The 19,425-nt window shown below is 42.5% G+C and overlaps 1 pseudogene; it reads left to right on the forward strand.

The window, feature by feature from the left end:
- Positions 1-6,065: 6,065 nt before the first annotated feature.
- LOC148109540 (U1 small nuclear ribonucleoprotein C pseudogene) lies at positions 6,066-18,114 on the forward strand (annotated as a pseudogene).
- Positions 18,115-19,425: the final 1,311 nt, after the last annotated feature.

Below are 19,425 nucleotides of genomic sequence, written 5' to 3' on the forward strand. Positions count from 1 at the left end.
ATAATTGAAATCCTTTAGCTAAGGTCCCGCATTCTTTCTGCCCTAATTTTTCACCACAATGGCCCTAATCTTGGCTTTTCTTTCCATTTTTACTTCTCCAAATCCCAACCATGATTCAAATTCTCCCACATAAGAGACTCTTACTTCTTTTTATTTAAAATTTGATGAGGATGATATGACCGATGAGGTTGCCCTTTCCCCTCTCTATTTTCTCTCTCCTCTGAAATTCTTCGGTTCTCCTTACTACTTTCTTAGCATAACAGCCTGACTGGTGATACCTGTCACATCACTGTGTTTCTTTCATTGTAGCTCTTGTCTTCAATTGTTTTTTAATAATTGTTTAACTAGACTGCTAATAAGTGGGAGAACTTTGAGTCCCTGAGAACCCAGCACAATGTACAACCTCCTTTTTTTTTTCTTTTCTTGATTAGTTCCTTGTAGTAGCCAACCACTTACACAGAAAATAATGAAATGGAAGGAAAAGAAAAAGTAGGGCCATCCACAGTTCGTTGTCTTTTGGCCCCTCCTTACCGATCAGGAAGCTGAAGGTAGAGTGTTGGCACCATGTGTGCATATCAAGAAGTGAAAGAAAAAGAATTGAGTTTTGTCCAGTATTCCCACTATTCTGGAAAGGAAGAATTCATATGCATGTGTGACCTGAAAAGGAAGAGTTGTGTAATGTCACTGATTGTGCAAACAAGTGAAGTACTATGACGGTTGCTTTTAAAAAATCACATTGCACAATATAGAAATGAGTGGTAAAATTTAAGCTAAAAATATGCAATTTTTAAGTTTTCTTTACTTAAGGGCATTTAAATCTTTATAGGTCAAAAAGTAAAAGACTGCAGAAGAAATTAAAAAGCTTTATATTTGGTCCCTTTAATGCCACTTTCTTCCTGGTTTTTGAATGAGCAGTCCCTTGTTTTCATTTTGCACCAGGCTCCACAAATTACGTAGCTAAGTATTAATATTATGCATATTAATGCAACTTCATTTGGGGCTGGAAAATATTTGGATTACATATGCCTTTTGTGCTCTGACTCTTATGAAACTGACTTCTGTGACTTTACCCTTTACAAAGGGTAAAGATTTAGAACAGTCGTTTATCTACATGTTTTTGGTTCCAACAGAAAAGGGATTTGAAATGTGGTTCTTTTTTTGTTTTGTTGAGTGAAAAGAAATGATCTTGTTTTTTTCTATTCCTTGCTATCATGTTTATATTCAAAAGTTTATTACATCAACTCCAACCTTATTGCAGCAAACCCAACACCATTTCATCAACGAAGCTCATCAAGCCAAAACTATATGATGTCCTCAAATTAAATGATGACTGGACCGCAGCAAAGCCTGCTGGAGTTGGATGGCCCTCGGCCTAGGTTGGCCTTCACGGTACAAATGTATGTAAATGTGCCCAAATATAGCCTCTGACCTGCCTCTCTCTCAAATCCTTCTTTTGCAGCCTGGGCATACCTCCCACCTACCAGTGCCAGGCCCTGCCAATTCTGTCTGTGCATAGGAGCACAACCCCTTTGATGTCTTTTATCCTATGGCTCCGAGACTATGAACTTGGTACACTCTCCCAAAGCCACACCTTCCCCTAGCAAGGCCAGGGACTCAGGGCCATGAGCAAAAGACTCACGCCGAGGCAGGTTAGATGAGGGCACGTTGCCCTGCTTTAACAACCTGTCAACAACTTAAGAAGAATTGCAGAACATTTTAGTTGGCAAGGTAAAGAGCTCAACCTAAGCTGTCAAGTTGCCCAGATTTAAGGCTGTCTTAACTACCTATATAAAACAGTACAGATCGTAAGATCTTCTCTCTCTGTGTCTCCCCCCATCCCTTCCCGCTTTGCGAATGCATTTCCTGCAGCTTATCAATTTCCACATCATTGATATGATTAGGGGTTAAAAAGGTCTGAGTAGGCTAGAGAAAAGAGTTTCTTGGTTCCTTTTCATGATTGATTGCCTGATGGTATGGGAACGGTCTATCAGGGCTGGTAAACACCCACGTTGGCAGCACTTCCTGGAGGGGTAGGGAGGCAGGAGGATGCCCAGAACATTCTGGATCTCTTATTAAAATTGCCATCCTGGTAAAACAGCTTGCGATGTTTCTGCATAGACAATCCAAGGCTAATTTCTCACGTTGATCCGGTGTTACTGTTCCAGCCCACACATGTCTTGGAAAACCATCACCTAAAAAGAAGAACTTCTGGGCCTGCTTGAGCACTGGGTAAGAAGCAGTGTTTTGATTCCAGGAGCCAGATTATCCAGACCACGGAGGTAGCTGAGGATGGGAATGTTGGCCTCCACTTAAAAACTGAATATTCTCTCTGCCGTGCAGAGGTTGCTATGCTATGTAGTGGTGATGGCGAATATCAATGGGGGACCTATCTATAAGAAAATGAGAGCCTCAGTCCCTGAAACGATACTAGTGTAGACTCCCAGGATGACATCTGTTTCCACTGTAGGTTGCTAGGCAGATCACGAGTATGCAGGAACCCGCAGTCATTTAAGAAACATCGGCGAATAATGGCATTGACTATCTAAGCAGGAAATAATATGATCAGTGATTTGTTCCAATAATATTAACCTGGCAGTTCTATGAAAGATTAATTGGGAGGAAGAGTAGTAAATGGGGAAGGTGCAGGACATTCATTGGATGACTTTGCGCCTATTTAAGCAACAGGTAATTGGGGCTACACAAAAGCAGGAGGGATGAAAAATAGGGGACCTAATCAAGGAAGTTCTATTCAGATACATTCAGTATGATTTTAATTTGATATTCAATACAGAAAGGAGAAAAGAAAGGCAGATGGAGTAAGCGATGACCAGAAATAGGGAACACAGCAGTTTTATGAATAAAGGTAAGTTCTTCTTCTTGGGAAATACTGGTTTCAATGCTGTCCCAGCCTGGAGGTCTAAGGAGGAATTGTCACAGAAGAGAGTTAGAGTGATGTGCTGACCACCCCCTCCTCCCCCCAGGAAGACAGCAGTGCAAGTCGGATGTAAGCGGAGCAGCTTGGGGAGAAAAAAGCCAACTCTGAAGAAACAGAGAGGTCCTGGAGAAGAAGTCCAAGCCTTTCCCAGATGGCATATGTTTTGGAAAAAAAAAAAAGAAAAGACAAAATAAAATAAATAGACCCAAATCTAGAGTGCAGGGAATAGTTCCCCTGGAACGCTTTGAACTAAGGACAAAGAAATGAGAAGAGAGTGCTGGAAGATTTATGAAGCTGGACTCAGACATCTTTGGCTTGGTTTCAAAGTGGGACTGTGTGACCCTGAAGTTGTGTATATGGAAGAGAAGGCAGGCTGCTCAGAGGCTTTCTTTAGAGGGACGGTGTGAATGCGGGGACGGTCCAGTCCTGGTTTCCTTCCTGTTTTGCTCCGGAGGTAGACTCAGCCTCACCTAGACTTTGGGTCAAAGAGAGCTTGCTCCTCTTCTCCCAAAGGGCGGGATAGATCTGTTTCTTCTGTCCTTCATTAAGCTTGGGGATTAATCCAGGCCTGACGAGAAGCAGCCTTTCTCTGTAACCATATTATTATGTGGCTGATCTTTTGTCCGTTATCTGCTTCTCTGACCCTGTGGGAAGCCGCCCCCCCCATATCCCCCCTCCCTGTTGAAACCTGATTCTCTGTTTCTCCCATTCCCATTGTCATCTCAAACTGACACCTCCCTGCATAATTGGCCAAAATTGCATCTAGGGCTGAGAACAATAAAATGTCTCAAAGTTGCTCCATCCGGCCCATCTTCTTCCAACAGATCCGTGGACGGGATAGTAAAACCAGACCCGAAGCTGGATGGTGAGCTTCCCTAGAACCTGCTTCCTACAGAGTCAATATTTACCTTGTCCAGTCCCCTCGGGGCAGCTGAGTTTCGGCTGATTGCCTTCTCCCGTCTGAATGCCAGCATGCCTCAGTCAGTATGGCTCTGTTCATGAAAGATCTGACAGATCTCGGAGCAGAGCAGCTTGGTGTATGGAGCAAAGGGATGTATCTGCGGCTCAGGGAGGAAGTTGTCCCACTTCATAAATGACCGAGGGAACTTGAAAGGAAGTACTCGAGCTGAGTCCATCTCGCTAGGGGAGTGCACTAAAGATGAGGGTTGAAATATTGGTGATACAGGGGACGGGGTGCCATGCTAGAAAGGGAGTCAAAAGCAATGCCTGGAAAAGACTGTTTTAACTCCTTCAATCCTTAAATGAATTGTGTAAGATGGCATTATGTTGCATATGACTGGTTTTTCATGTGCCCTGGGATTCCATCAATGTTGGTAATTTGCACAGTGGTGTACCTTAGGGCAGGGACATGCTGAGCAAGGCCACTGAACCTTCCCAGCAGCAAGGCCCTTTCAGGAGAAATGCCACAGCCCACCCCATGAATTGCTCAGACGCTGCCAGTCCAACATTAGCAAGGGCAAGCAGTGATGAGAACTTAATGGGGGAGCCAAGGATGGCCACATCAACATACAGATCTAAAGTCCCAATACAACTGGATAGTTCAAGGGGCCACGCTTTGGAGAAAACTACCTAGAACATGGTCACAGAGGCAGTTCCGTCTCAGCTCAGTCATCAGTGAGAAGTTTTTTTCTAAGACGGCACTTTTTCTGCTTAGCACTCTTTGTAGACTTTGAGAGTATCCTTGTGAACCAAACTCCCCCCCACCATGGTGCCCAAACCTGGTGCTTTGATTCATTTCTCAGATGTGCCTGCCTAAAGTTGCTAAAAATACAAGTTCTGGAATTAGACTGTCAGGTTCAATATCTAACTTTGCCACTTACTGTTGGCCATGGCATCCTGCTGAAATTACTTAAGCTCTCTACCACCGGATCTTTCTGGTCTGGAAAAGAGGAATAATACCTACTCATAGGATTGTGATGGTGGTAATTCAATAAGATAATACATCTCAAACACTGGAAAGTGCCTGGAAGATAGTTTATTTACCATCGATGTAGCTGTTTGTATTATTCTAAGCCGTGGGCAAAGAAGAAAGCTGTCCTATCTGACATCAACAGGTTTCGTTATGAGTCAACTCAGTCTAGTTCCACAATTACCTATAGATTATTGCTTATTTGCCTCCATGCACTAAAGAGAGACTCAGTACCACTTCATACTGTGATGCGTTTAAAGCCATCTCCCAGTATTTTCAACAAGTTTCAATCAATATGCTGCTATGCCTGATCTGACAGGGCAAGATATGGCAGTAGAGTGTATGTGTTGTGTGAGATCATGCTTTCAGCTGAATGTTTTCAAACAATATTTTTTTCTTTTTACTTGATACTCTGTTCAATCAAACTGAGAATGTAAATTCAAATTTCAGTTCTGAGTCATCTTGGCGAAATTTCTAAGCCTTTCTGGATCTCAGTTGCCTCAGCGTACTACAATAATAGTATGTATTTCAGAGCTTCAGTGTAAGGATTAAATAAGCTAACGCACGTAAAACTTAGAACATGGCCCGGCTTCCAGAAAGAGCTGGAAACCTATTCATTATTATCATTCTATTAAGTTGGGCTTTGAGCGCTCTAGCCTACAGCTTAAGTGCAGTTGCCAGAAGAAGGGTCACTGTTGTCTCTGCTGACAGCTTCCCTCAGCCCATCCTTAGAACTTTCCGCATGGTACACGGAAGAGTGGGACGCCATTTTTGTCTTCTGCATAAAGAAAGGCAAGAATTGTTGTCATTAGGTGAGCACTGCTATCTGCTAGAATATTCCACTTGAAGGTATGTGTCTCGCGTTACAGATCACACCGCAATGAGCTCGATTTGAGGGTGAGTGGGGCTGGACTCGACACCAGTGAGCTGTTTTACAAGTCACAGCCTGGGTCTGTGTCTGGCCTGCAGCACGATCCATATGTCTTCGGAGGCCTGGTTCTGTTAAATCATGTAACTGGCCAATTCCTCCAAACAGAAGAAAACTGTGCGCTAATCCTTCTCAAGGCATATCACCATTTAAATCACGTGCACCCTCTGAGTATCAGGTCAACGCAGAGCCAAGTAAGCCTGGACATCAAGAAGAGACTTAAAAGTCTAAATGATGCAAATGGTCACCAATAATCATTTCACTGAACAAAAATGAGCAACGAAGATGTTATTAAAGACCTAACACACCAGCCTATGCCAGTAAGTACGTGCATATATGAACTCAAAAATATGTCTAATTGTCATTTTTTCACCAAATGTGTGGTATTGTACTAGTTAATATACTTGCCAATTCTGTATTTCTTAAATTTTTTAAAAGATTTTATTTATTTATTTTTCGGAGAGAGAGAGAGAGCACAAGCAGGGGGAGAGGCAGGCAGGGGGAGAAGCAGGCTCCCCGCTGAGTAAGGAGCCTGATGCGGGACTCAATCCCAGGACCCTGGGATCATGACTTGAGCCGAAGGCAGACGCTTAACCCACTGAGCCACCCAGGAGTCCCCAGTTCTGTACTTCTTAGTAATACATGTTCCTAAGCCTCAGCAAGGGCAATGTCTACCTCTGGGAAGACGTAAGCCGATGTGGACAACGACGTCTTTGATCGTATGCTGCCTTCAGGCTTTGATGCAGCTTTCCAGCCATTGCCTTTTTGAAGATAGCAGTTCCTTCCTGTGAGTTCCCAGAGCCCTTGCTAGGACACCCGCCATAGCAGTGCTTCTGGAACACAATGTGAACACGACTCCCCAGGGATCTTGTTAAAAGGCAGAACCAGGTTCACAGGTCTGGAGTGGATCTGAGATTCTCTGTTCCTAACAAGCTCTCAGGGTCATGGTCAAATGCTGAGCAATGAGCATTATAGTTAGTTTACAGGTAATCATATGCAAGCCTTTCTCTCCTGCTAGTGTCTGGCCCATAGCAGAGAACAGTGGACATTCATCACTTAGCTTTGAGGCTTTGAACCTCCGTTTCATTTTGTTCTATTCTATTCTATTTTATTTTATTAAGATTTATTTACTATTTGACAGAGAGAGAGAGTGTGCACACAAGCAGGGGGAGCAGCAGGCAGAGGGAGACGCAGGTTCCCCACTGAGCAAGGACCCTGATGCGAGACTTGATCTCAGGACCCTGAGATCATGACCTGAGCCAAAGGCAGACGCTTAACCAACTAAGCCAGCGAAGCGTTCTGAGCCTCTATTTTATAGGTTATTAAAATTAAGTTCTAGTGGAAAAATGTATTCAGCCTGTTAATACTTGGTATGTATGTAGCACTTTTCTTCCTATGGTTTAAAATCATTTTCTCCATTATATGCTATTATATTCTGTGTATTCTGAAAGGGGAGGGCTTCTGGGCGGCATCTCATTTCTCTCTGCCCCCCCAGCGTGTCCCACCCCAGCCAGGGCTCAGGAGCTCTTCAGTGAAAGATGAAGCTCCCGGCTGTGTTCTCTCCGTACAAAAATCCCATCCTACCTCCGTCACCCTTTCCGCATGAGTAATAGTCAGTTAAAGGTCTCTTTTGTACATATTTTAAATTATTATCATTTTTAATCAGAAAATGATGACGAATGGTTTCGGTTTTGCTAACACTGCAGCTATCGTCTCTTTGAGTTTCCATATCTCGAGAAATCCTGCTCCTTTCACAACTGCTCAGGTACTTCATAAAGAAGTAATTCTGGCATTTGTGTTTGATTCCTAAATAAATGAGGGACTTGGAGACCGTTTAAAACGAAAGGCACTTGTCTTGATGCCGGAACAGCCAGACAAAGTGTAGTTTCCTTCTGATTTTCAGTTCCGTCTGCTTTCAAGCAGTAAGTACAATGAAACGTGAGCATTTCTGACTCACCTTCTGTCCTCAGTTCGTTATCACCGTTTACATGTCATTTGATGTCATATAGTGAGGCAACATGCTACTTGGGTGACCCTATTTATTACACTGTTCAAAGGGTAGGCCCTGAGTCCCTAGTGAGAATACTCCATCAGGAGCCATTTATGGAGAAAAGGTGCTAGTAAGTGCTAACATTTAACAAACTTGTATCGTGTCAGGTCCAAGAATATAATTTTTTTTTTCCTTTCCATTTAACCCCCCAGACAAACACACAAGGTAAGCAATGTACCGTTTATAACTTTCCCATTTTCTAGCTGTGGAAACTGAGGTCTAAGCCAGTGGTCTAGCTTGTCCATGGTCACATAGCTAGTAAAAACAATTCAAACCTGTTCAGCCAGTCCATTGGCTTAGGGTTTCAGTGAGTTCACTAATATTTATTGAGTGTCTGCCGTGTGCATGGAATTTAATCAAAACCAGCCTGGGTGGTACCCATCATTTTTCCAATTTTCAAGTGAGGAACTCTGCTGGGCTAAGCTATTCATTTCACTGATAAAGGATCAGATTTGAGATTACCACTTAGATCGGGCTGACGATGAAACTATTATTTTGGGGGACATCATCCCTGTAAAAATCTCGTGCGCACTCTTCCATTGCTATCCAAAGAAAAATAGTGAGGAAATTGGAGAAAATAGAAGCCTGGGAGGTCGGTGACCCTGCAAAAGGGATTGGAACTGAAGTGTGGTTTCTCTGGACTACTTTGGTTCAAGTTGGCCAGATTTTTTTCTCAACCCATCCCTCCTTCCTAGTTGATATCTTTCCTCCCCCTTTCCCTCTCCCACCCCCACCTTCTTCTCTCTACGACTCCTTCTACCTCTGCTAGGTTTTGATGAAATCCCATTGCCTCAGTCCCATTTTTTGTTACCTCCTCAAGCCTTGAAACCAGTTGTCAGAGGACTTGGGTGTGCCCCAATGCCACAGGCAATCTCTGCTTTTAAATAGGAAGCTTTACCCAGGGACTGCAGTTCTACCCTGAAGAGCTTTTGTTGTGTTTGGAAAGGTAATCTAACTGATCAGCTGTGCCCTCCCAGAACAAGTTTAAACAATGCCTTTCCCTGAACCGTCTCCCTGTCTCCCTCGATCTCCAGGCTTTCCCCCCTCCCCTCGCTCCGCTCCCGTAGCTATTCCTCCTGGTGGAGGTGTGTTGATTGCCTCCAATGATTGCCAGGGAGCTCGGTCGCGTTACATTCCAAAAGGAGTTCTACTGGGACATCATTCCTAAGAAAAGGCAATTTATTGTTTCCAGTTGAGAAGACAGACTTTCTGACAAATACGGTTTTGATTCAGCTTTTCATTACCTAGTTAAAGTATTTCCTGATTTTACTTTAACAGAAAACATACAGTGAGTTTGAAGCTACCAAAATCCAACAGGGACTTACATGATATATGAAGTTTTGTTCCCAGAAAGTAAAAAACATATCTCAAAATCCATAATTATGCCTCTTCGTTTAAATAGTTCCTTTTAAAGTTTTTATTTAAATTCCAGTTAGTTAACACGCAGTACAATATTAGTTTCAGTTGTACAGTATAATGATTCAACATTTACATATATTTTTTAATAATAATATTTTTTATTATATTATGTTAGTCACCATACAGTACATCCCTGGTTTTTGATGTAAAGCTCCATGATTCATTAGTTGCGTATAACACCCAGTGCACCATGAAATACGTGCCCTCCTTACTACCCATCACCGGCCTATCCCATTCCCCCACCCCCCTCCCCTCTGAAGTCCTCAGTTTGTTTCTCATAGTCCATAGTCTCTCATGGTTCACATTTACATATAACAACACACAGCGCTCATATCAGCAAGTGCCCTCCTTAATCCCCATCCTCTATTTCACCCATCCCTCACCCACCGCCCCTCTGGGGATCATCAGTTTGTTCCCTACACTTCAGAGTCTGTTTCTTAGTTTCTCAATCTCTCTGTTTCTCTCTTTTTCCCTTTGTTTATTTGTTTTGTTTCTTAAATTCTACATATAAATGAAATCACAAAGTTTTGATGGTACTTGTTAATTTCATTTTTTCTCTTCCCAAATAAAGGCAATATACTAGTTGATCACAATAATTATCTGACCAGGGGCACCTGGCTGGCTCAGTTGGAAGGGCTTGCAACTCTTGATCTTGGAGTAGTGGGTACAAGCCCCACGTTGGGTGTAGAGATTACTAAAAAATAAATAAATGTAAAATAATAATAATACTTGTCTGAATGACATTAAAAATTGGTCACTTCAGCAGTCTAATAATGTATATATCTTTGACTTAGGTAAGTTACTGGCTTTGATCTTTCTATTTTCCATTTATTTCATGAGATAATAATAAAAATGTAAAATGGTATTAGTGATTTTTATTTTTTTTAAGTTGTAGAAAAGTTTATTCAAATGAGGGCCTTCTTAGAAGGCCAGTTCTGGATCCAGAAGTTGTTCTTCACCTGGACTTGTGGAATTTCATCCTAATTGTGCATAGATCGATATTCAATTAAAGGCTTAGGGAGACCCATGCAGATTTCTAGACTTGTTTCTGTGCATATGGTACTCTAACCAACAAACTTCAGCTGTCTCAGCCACCATGTACTCAAATCTGACTCCTCAATTTAGGGAGAACTCCATGCCCTGCTTAGGTGTTCCCACCCTGTGCTGGGATACAGAAAGTACCTCCAGGCGGAAATTCAGAATGATAGTGAGGCCCACCTCCTTTGTTTTCCTTTTTTCAAGGATCCTAGTCCTGCACTATCCGTGGTCCAAAGTCTGGAAAGAGTTGTTGCATTTTTTTCTAGTTTTCTAGTTGTTGACAGCAAGAAAGCAAGTTTAGTACTAGTTACTAAGTCATGTCTGGAAGCAAATTTTCAGAAAAAAAAATAAAGTCTTCTCCGTAGATTCTGCTATTCTAGAATACAAAAGTTACCATATCCAGGTAACAATGTTTTGTTTGTTTTTCCGTGATCCTATTGCTTAATGAGGAATTTATCGAGAAGATCTAATAGTCACTGAGTCCTATAAAATAATAATTATAAACCATCTGAGAGATCCTGTGAGCTGTGGAAAGACTTAATTACAGCCCATTTTATCAGTTTCCCATCTTGTCAATATGCTTATATCCAGATTTATTTTTTATAACAAGAACAACAACAACAACAAATGGCCCAGCTTGAATGCCCACCATTTTCCCCAGATTTGCTTTTTGATGATTTGGGCTGCTTTCAAGAATGTAATCCATAACAAGCATGGAGATTTGCCCTCATCGAGGATTTTCAAAGGAATGTGATGCTGACTATCAGGGACAATTTCAGTGGGCAGTTCAAATACTATCAGGCTAAGAATCGCGCCTCCCAGCGGACCAGCCCTGACTGTAGCCGCTAAGTTCGGATACATTTCTAAGGCGAGAATTCGTCTCCAACGTGCCTGAGCTGCTCTTGTGGTTGTGCTTTCTTTTACTTCTTCTGATGGCAGAGGCCCATGATCTCTTATCACAAAACTTAGTGCTATGAAATTTAGTTTTTCAGTTTTTAGAAAGGTAATACCTTACATAGCCCATATATTTCATAATATCTCCTGCTGGACTGGACCACACGAGAACTCACACTCTGATATTTCTGCAATGAAATGGGTAGTCTCACTAACTGGGATAAATAAATAAAAACAAAAAAAGTTGGTTTTTGGAGATTTGGAGATTTGGCAGTCACAGATAAGAAACTAAGGATATGTATTTTAAAGCCCCCAAAGAAGCCTCTAGGAAATTCAGTATGCTCAGATATTGATGTCATCATAATATACATTACACATATATGTTATTCATTTATATTGTATTTGAAAACAATAGATAAATTTCTGTAGGAAACTTTTTTTCTTAATTTACAAGTTAAAGCTAAAGCTTACTAATGAAAAACTTCATAGCTAATATTGAAGGAAACATAAAGTATTTAACCCGTTATCATGATTAATCGTACTGTTCTGGTATTATGACGTCAAGTGTTTTGATAACACTGTTGTTTACAAAGCATTTTAGATAGTATTTGACTCTTACCAGAATCCTGTGGGGCAAATAAGATGGATGTTATTATTTGTCTCCATTTGCAAATGAGAAAACAGAGGCTTAGAAAATCCACATGCCTCGTCAAAGACCATTCAGGCCTCACACTTAAGCTCTCTGATGGCAAATCGAGTGCGTTCATTTCACAATATTTCACTTTGAATCCAAGCTTTTATTATAACCTATTTCACCTTATTGTAGTATGTTCCACATTGTAAAGAAGTCATTCATTCCCTCCACGTGGATTAAGAAGCCCTCATTTATTCATTTACTCATATATTAAAAATAAAATGTATTGGGTGTGTACCATGAGTTCTTAGGCACCTTTCTAAATACGGTAGAGAAGAGTCACAGCCCCAACTCAGCTAAAATACAGAATTCTTGGGGCGCCTGGGTGGCTCAGTCGGTTTTGTGTCTGACTCTTGATTTCAGCTCAGGTCATGATCTCAGGGTTGTGAGATCAGCAGAGTCTGCTTGAGATTCTCTCCTTCTCCCTCTGCCCCTCCCCCTGCTCATGCTCTTTCTCTCTCTCTCAAATAAATAGATAAAATATTTTTTAAAAGGGGGGTGCCTTGTTGGCTTAGTCAGTTAAGCATCTGCCTTTGGCTCAGGTCATGATCCTGGACTCCTGGAATCAAGCCCCGTGTTGGGATCCCTGCTCAGCAGGGAGCCTGCTTCTCCCTCTCCCTTTGCCCTGTCCCCTGGCTTGTCTCTCTCCCTCTCAAATAAATAAATTTAAAAATATATCTTTAAAGAAAAAGAACTCTCACTTAAGTAACTTTCAAAAATTGCCTTTTGGAAGAATAGAGCAGAACTTGGATCCCCAACTAACTGGGAAGATGAGCTACATTTTCTAAAATTTTTATAAGGCTCTTTTCTGAGCAGTAACAGTTAAGCTCAGCTTGTGCCCAAATAACCATTTCAGTATTTCAAGAGAGCTCGTGAACATTTCTTCTAAGGGCCTCATTTTCAGCTGAGGTCTAGGCTGCGTGTTATAGGACCTTCCCAAGGCTCTACAGCTAAGGAGAGCCCAGACAGCCTGTTTACCAGGTCCAAGTTCCCTGCCTTGGGGTTCCATGTTCTTTCCAGCATTCCTTTCTGTGAAGTTCACAGTATTTTAAAGATTTCATTGTGCAGCCGCATCCCAGAAAACTCTAATCCAAGGATTGGTGATGGTCCAGTGAGGCCCAAGAAAAGACCTGGAGACAGCGATCAAGACCTAGGTTTCTTGGAAGAACTTACCTACAGGGAGTCCAGGAGCAGGCCACTGGACAAAACATTTATTGCTGGGACCTCTGTGCAACAAGCTTTTATAGTATAGTAACTTAGCCTAGCCACTCTCTGTAGCCCTTCCCCTCCTTGTGTGGCCAGTGTTTAAGGAGATCAAGGCCTGCCATCCAGACATCTTTGTTACAAAGGAAACACTCTGGGTTGGCCACCCTAGAGCCCCTGACCTTGAACACTGAGCCACACATTCTTCTGCACTATCTGCTTGCTGGGAATATAGAGGGTGGATGGGATCTCTACTCCCAAGATAGTGATAACCAGGGGCATCCAGGGTAAGCTTGTACAAGCTAGCTATTCCAGCACATACCTTACAGCATTGTCTTCTCTCAGTGGAGGGGCCTGAACCTTTATAAATCAGGGAGAATGACAGGCAGAAGGGAGAAATACAAAATCATACTGCAAGTCCAGGCCTAATCAGGAACAGACACAAGTTCCTTAAAGCCCCTTCTCACCACACTGGCCTTTGCAGGGAGCGCACACGACAGGACAGAGTGCAGATCGAATACCTTAGCGCTAGGCCTGCGGCGGTCCAGCTCAGTCAGCTACTTGGTCTCTGTGAAGTCCTCTGGGGACTTGAGTGACACAGACTCAAGCTGATTGAGATTGAATTAGGTGTTTTGTTTGTCTTGTCTATAATTTGTCTCCAATTAAACCTTGGCCAATTAAGATTCTCCCTGCTTACTTCTAGTTGAGGCAACTTAGAGAGCCACAGCTCTAGTCCTTGTCCTTAGTACCGGGTTATTGGCGCTAAAGGCATCCATGGAATGAGTCACGTGCTTAAAATAATCCTTGGGGGAAACCCAACGGGCAGGCTGCCAAGTCAGGTGCAGCTGGCCTCCGACTAAAAAAAGTGCCTGAAACTTGATGGGTCATAGTTTTCGGGTCATTCTTGGAATCCTAGAATCAATCAATTAATTGATCTCTAGATGAGGGGCACCTGGGTGGCGCAGTCGTTAGACGTCTGCCTTCGGCTCAGGGCGTGATCCCGGCGTTCTGGGATCGAGCCCCACATCAGGCTCCTCTGCTGGGAGCCTGCTTCTTCCTCTCCCACTTCCCCTGCTTGTGTTCCCTCTCTCGCTGGCTGTCTCTCTCTCTCTCTCTCTGTCAAATAAATAAATAAAATCTTTTAAAAAAATTGATCTCTAGATGAAGGGATCTGTGTTTACCCAGATGGTACGGCAGAGTGATTAGGAATCAGTGTCCTGGGATGAGGCCCTTGCGCATGCCTCCTCTTCCTTCATGGGTAAGGATCACGGAGGTACCTTAAGTATCATGGAATGCTTTATTCTACATGCCACTTGTTAAAATCTCTACAACGAGATAAGTATATATTACCACTAATCAGGATGTGTATGAATGTACATCCCACATTCATGGGTTTATGTGAATGCTAAACTCATGTGATATAAAATGCTTTTCAAGAAATATCATATTTGTACACGCAACGTGATTCTTCTGGAGTTCATTCTGGGCATATATCCAGTGATTTTCTCAAGAGTGAAGCATGATTTCCACCCAATCTTCAGCCTACAAAATGAGAATCTCTAGAGAAAAAAAGAAAAAAAAAAGAGTTTGGGAATTCCCCTTACCTGGAAAGAATAGACATCAAATGAATTGGGAAGGAGAAGCAAGGATGTAGAAAGAACTCACTGATCTATACAGAACCTCAAAAGGCCTTTGTTTAGGCCTGAGCAGGATTCCAGTTGGTCCTCCTGATCTTTGGGTAGTTTGTCCATCCCTGGTATTTTTCACAAGGCGCTTCGCACATTTTCAACACTATAAGGAAAGGCTTCTTCATGCCCCAGAGGCCAGCTCCATTCTTATCCTGCCAATCTTTCTTAGTTTCCTCCTTCACTTCGTCACCTTCTTGGTACTCAAAACTGCTAAACTCGTTTATTTTTTCCAGCAGCCATCCCTAGTCTTAGAAATTCCCTCCAACCATCTTCTGTGAACGGAAAAACCCACATTTAATGTGTTCTACCAAGCGTCCCCGTGTCCAGCAGGAGGGTTACGGCTAGGATTAAGAGAGTTGATGTTTACTTACAAACTCCTAGAACTGGAGCTGAGTCTTTGAGAATAATAAACAAGTTTCGAGTGCGTTAGAGGGTTTAAAAAAAAAGAGAAAGAAAAAAATCAAGGTATATAGGGCTTGTTAAGGCATTTTTAATCCAGAATTTCTAATCCTGACCCATGGACTCTTCAGTGGTTAGTGGAGGGGCTTCGGGGAATCTGTGAGCCTCTTGTAATTGGAAACAACAAAAAAAGTATAAATAAGTGGGGAAAGCTTTCCTTTATTGTCAAAGGATTTTGTGATCCCAAAGAATCCCCTAGTTAGACCCACAATGAAAAAAATCAGCCAACTAGAATGGCTGGAGGTTTGGGGTTTCAATGACTCTCTCCTCCTGTCTTCAGGACTTAACCAACTGAGACTAAATGTAATCAGTTGGGCCCAAAGAATTCATGGTAAAGAATGGTGAAGAATGAACTGACCAATGGTGGTTTAGCTTGCTTGCTCACAATTATCCAAGAAGAAGGGAGAGAGTAGGGGCAGGGCAGGTCCTGGCACTTCGTTTCTGCAAGACAGTGACCCCACTTTCTGCTGACCATGGCCCATTGGATTGTTACCAATTACTAATTCACCAGGTAAAGTCATCCATTTTATTTTAGGGAGAATCAAGTAAGGGGGGGGAACAAAAAGCAGAAATAATCCAATACTAAGGGGGAATCCATTTGCCTCTGTGCAAATGTGGTATGGGAGTATGGGTTCCTGGAACATGATGGGATATTTGTCATTCACAATCCACTCTTCACTGAGCCCTACAGAAGTAAATTCAGTAAGCTCAGTCAGCCTAACCTTTGGTCTAGCCACAGGTGAGCCTGCTAAGTTCTGGCCTTTACCCCTTCCGATACCATGTCGGACTAGGATAGCACAGAAGCGAAGAGGGGGGGCCTGGAGCCTGACCCCTACGTTCCATCCCTAGATCCATCACTTGTGTGCCCTTGAGCAAGTGACTAAAACCTCGTGCCTCATGTATGCCATGAGCAGTTAATATTTAAGAGGGTTGCTCTAAGGAATAAGGGAATTTATACCTGTAAAGTGCTTACACCTTCTTTGATACAAAGTAACAAAGTTAGTTCTTACTTGCCAAGGCTTTGGATTCTGTCCAGTGAAAAAGATCCTTCCAACATTCTTGTCCATGCAATTTTACAGCATATGCCATAAATTTTTTTATATAAAGTCTTACCCATACCATATCCCCCTCATCCCACTTTCAAAACTATCCACAAAATGTTCAGGGATTGGCTAAAGGGTGAGATACTCTCCAGCATTAAGGGTTACGTTATAGAATACTATTTAATAATATAGAAGAGATATTTATAATACATTGTTCAATGAAATAGAATTTTCAAAAACAGTATGAAAATTATGATAAAATTTTTGTTAGATAACAGATACATGTTGATAAAATGCTTGGAAGAATTTACACCAGAGGATTAGAAGTGTTATTTCCAGGTGGTGGAATTTGGGGTGATATTTATTTTTTTTCCTCCTTTAATTTCAACAGTGATTACACACTTCTCTAAAGTTATTTTTAAGAAAATAATTCAAGCTCAGCGCCTTCAAGAGTGTTTGAGACCTGATTCTATCCATTCCAACTCTATTAATGGTAATATTAATGTTTTCACTGTGCTAGGCCTTCACAATATTTTCTCACATTTTAGTTGGTTAAATAGATTTCTGCTTTTCTCATGGAATGAATGCCACTGAACATTGGAAGAGACGCTAATAGTCACAGTCCAACCTCTGCATAGGACTCAGATCTTAATACTGCAACCTACCTTATCACCACGGATTCACACACGGCTTCAGCTTAAATGATTTTATAGACTGAGATCCAGAAATTCAGGGGCAGCAATGGGGACAGTTAGACAGTTTTCAGGTATTCCTTACTGGCATCAAATCAAGTCAACCCTTAAGGGATTGGAACAATAGAAAGACTGCATTTTTTCTAGAGTAACTGAATATGGGTAGCCTCCGCTTTTCGAAAGTTTGAGTTACACTGCTTTGCTATTAGAAAGAACTACTTTAGTACCAGTTTGTATTAACTAAAAGAAATAGGAAAAGGATTTTCCCCATTCGGGAATAAGGCAAAAAGGGAAAGTAGCGTTCGGCATTTATTTTGTACTGAGCCATGACAGAGGCAGCGCGAGCCTGGGCAGCCCCGCCAAGCTCCTTCCCCCAAGGACACTCAGCATCTGAGCATCCAGCCACCATAGCTGTGAACTGTGTGCGCCTCTGGGCTTATCTCGATTTATTTTGTGCGTCTGTTAGTAAAATGTGTCTTAAGGTATCAGAGAAGCTTAGGAGAGGCTATTTTGGCGGTCTGGGAAAAACACAAAATTTTTTCCCCACAGGTGCGTCATTTCCTGGAGGCGGGGACCAGAGTGGCGCACCACCTGCAGAGCCCCGTGTCTGAGCTTTGCTGTGACTGCTGTGACCCACGCGGCACCCATGGCTCTGCAGCCCGGAGGAAGGCACACTGCAGCCGTAAGACACACAAAGAAGGTGAAAGACCACAATCAGAAATGGCTGCAAGAGCAGGCTCAGAGCCTGAGGGACAAAACAACCAGTGCATTTCAACAAGAAAAGATCCCTCCTACTCCATTCTCTGTTCCTCCTCCGCGGGGCAACGGTCCCACCTCCCCCCAGTCCCTCCGGGGCCTCCTCGCCCTGGTAGGATGGCAGCACCCAATATGGGGGGGCCCTCCCATGATGATAGGCCCTCCTTCTCCTGACATGAAGCCAGTGGGACCTGCTCCTGGAATGAGGCCACCTGTGGGGGGTCACATGCCAATGACCCTTACACCCCCAGTGATGAGACCCCCTGCCTGTGCCATGAGGGTGCCCAGTCGGCCAGGAATGACTCGGCCAGATAAGGACGGTCGGGAACCTCTTTATATGCATTTTATATTATTTGTTCTTCACCAGGAGATCATGGTGCCATGACTCTGGGTGTTTTCTCACAGGAGGACAGGGAAGACTTGCACCCCCCCCCACCTTTGACCAAAGAAAGAATAATTTTGGCAGGGGAGTAGTGGGATGGGAAAAAAAAAAAAGCAATTTTCATTTGTAGTGTGCAATATGAAAACAAAATTGTCAACTGTTTTATTAAAAAAAATTCTTTCCATATAAATTAATGGTACTTGCTTCTTGGTGTATGCCATGCGGGGTTATGAAAGTTTTCATCTCTACTTTTGGAGAGCAGGAGAAACCTATAATTCTATTTTTTTTGTGAATAAGATGTAGACAGGTAACTAGAGTGCCATCTCCCCGACAAATCTCTCCTCCCTGTGCTTCTCCAGTCCGCTCTCCACACAGAAACATGGTACACTAATCACACCCTGAGACTTTCCGCTTTTAAGTCAATCCATGGCTCCCCCTCGTATTCACACAAGAACCTAAACTCCAACGACCCATGGAGGATCTGGCCCTGCCTTCCCTCCCCCACTCTGTTCTTATCACAGCTTCTCCAAGGGGCACCTTCCCACATCATTGTCTTATTTGCCGCGTGTTCCCCACTTCTCACGCAGGTCCCTCTCAGCCTTCAGATATCAGCTAAATGACACCTGCTCAGTGAAGCCTTCTACCTGGTCTACAACACCTACCCCCATGCCCATAATTTAATCATAATTTAAACCTCGTATTTATTACCTTCGTTTACCTGTCATCATTTTATGCACATATTTTTTTTCTATTGCTTGTTGTGTTTGGGAGGGGTTTTTTGACCCCAGGTGCAGAGGATTAAATTAAATATACTTCTCAGACTTCCTGTTGTTTTATTGACTTAACTCTCAATACCTTCCCTGCCATCTCTGCTCCAAGCACCCTTCCCTCACCATTAGGCGACTGTCGTGTTATGTTTTATGTGACCTTCCTTTTTGTATTTAATTAAAGTGTTAATTAATATTTGCAATTTGTGACCTTTGTAAAATGTGTGTTAATTAACATAAAGAAATATGAATCGTCTTGGTTTATTTCTTACTTGCTTCAGCACAACTTTTTAAAAATTTTAACATTAAAAAAATCTATTCATATTGCTACGAGTACACCTCCTTTGTTTTTAATGGCTGAATACTGTTTTCCGGTTTGTATTCGGCACGTTTGACTTTTGTGGTTTCAGTAATAGACACCTAGACTGCCTCTAATTCTCCACTATTGTAAACAACACCGCAATGAACATCCTCACGCAAGTCCTTTTGTGAGCCTATCTGTCCTAGGGACACCCTGCTCACCCTGGATAATGGAGTATAATGACCT

Source organism: Ursus americanus, chromosome 8 (genome assembly GCF_024610735.1).
Source record: "Ursus americanus isolate L20-20 chromosome 8, mUrsAme1.1.p, whole genome shotgun sequence".
Lineage (NCBI taxonomy): Eukaryota > Metazoa > Chordata > Mammalia > Carnivora > Ursidae > Ursus > Ursus americanus.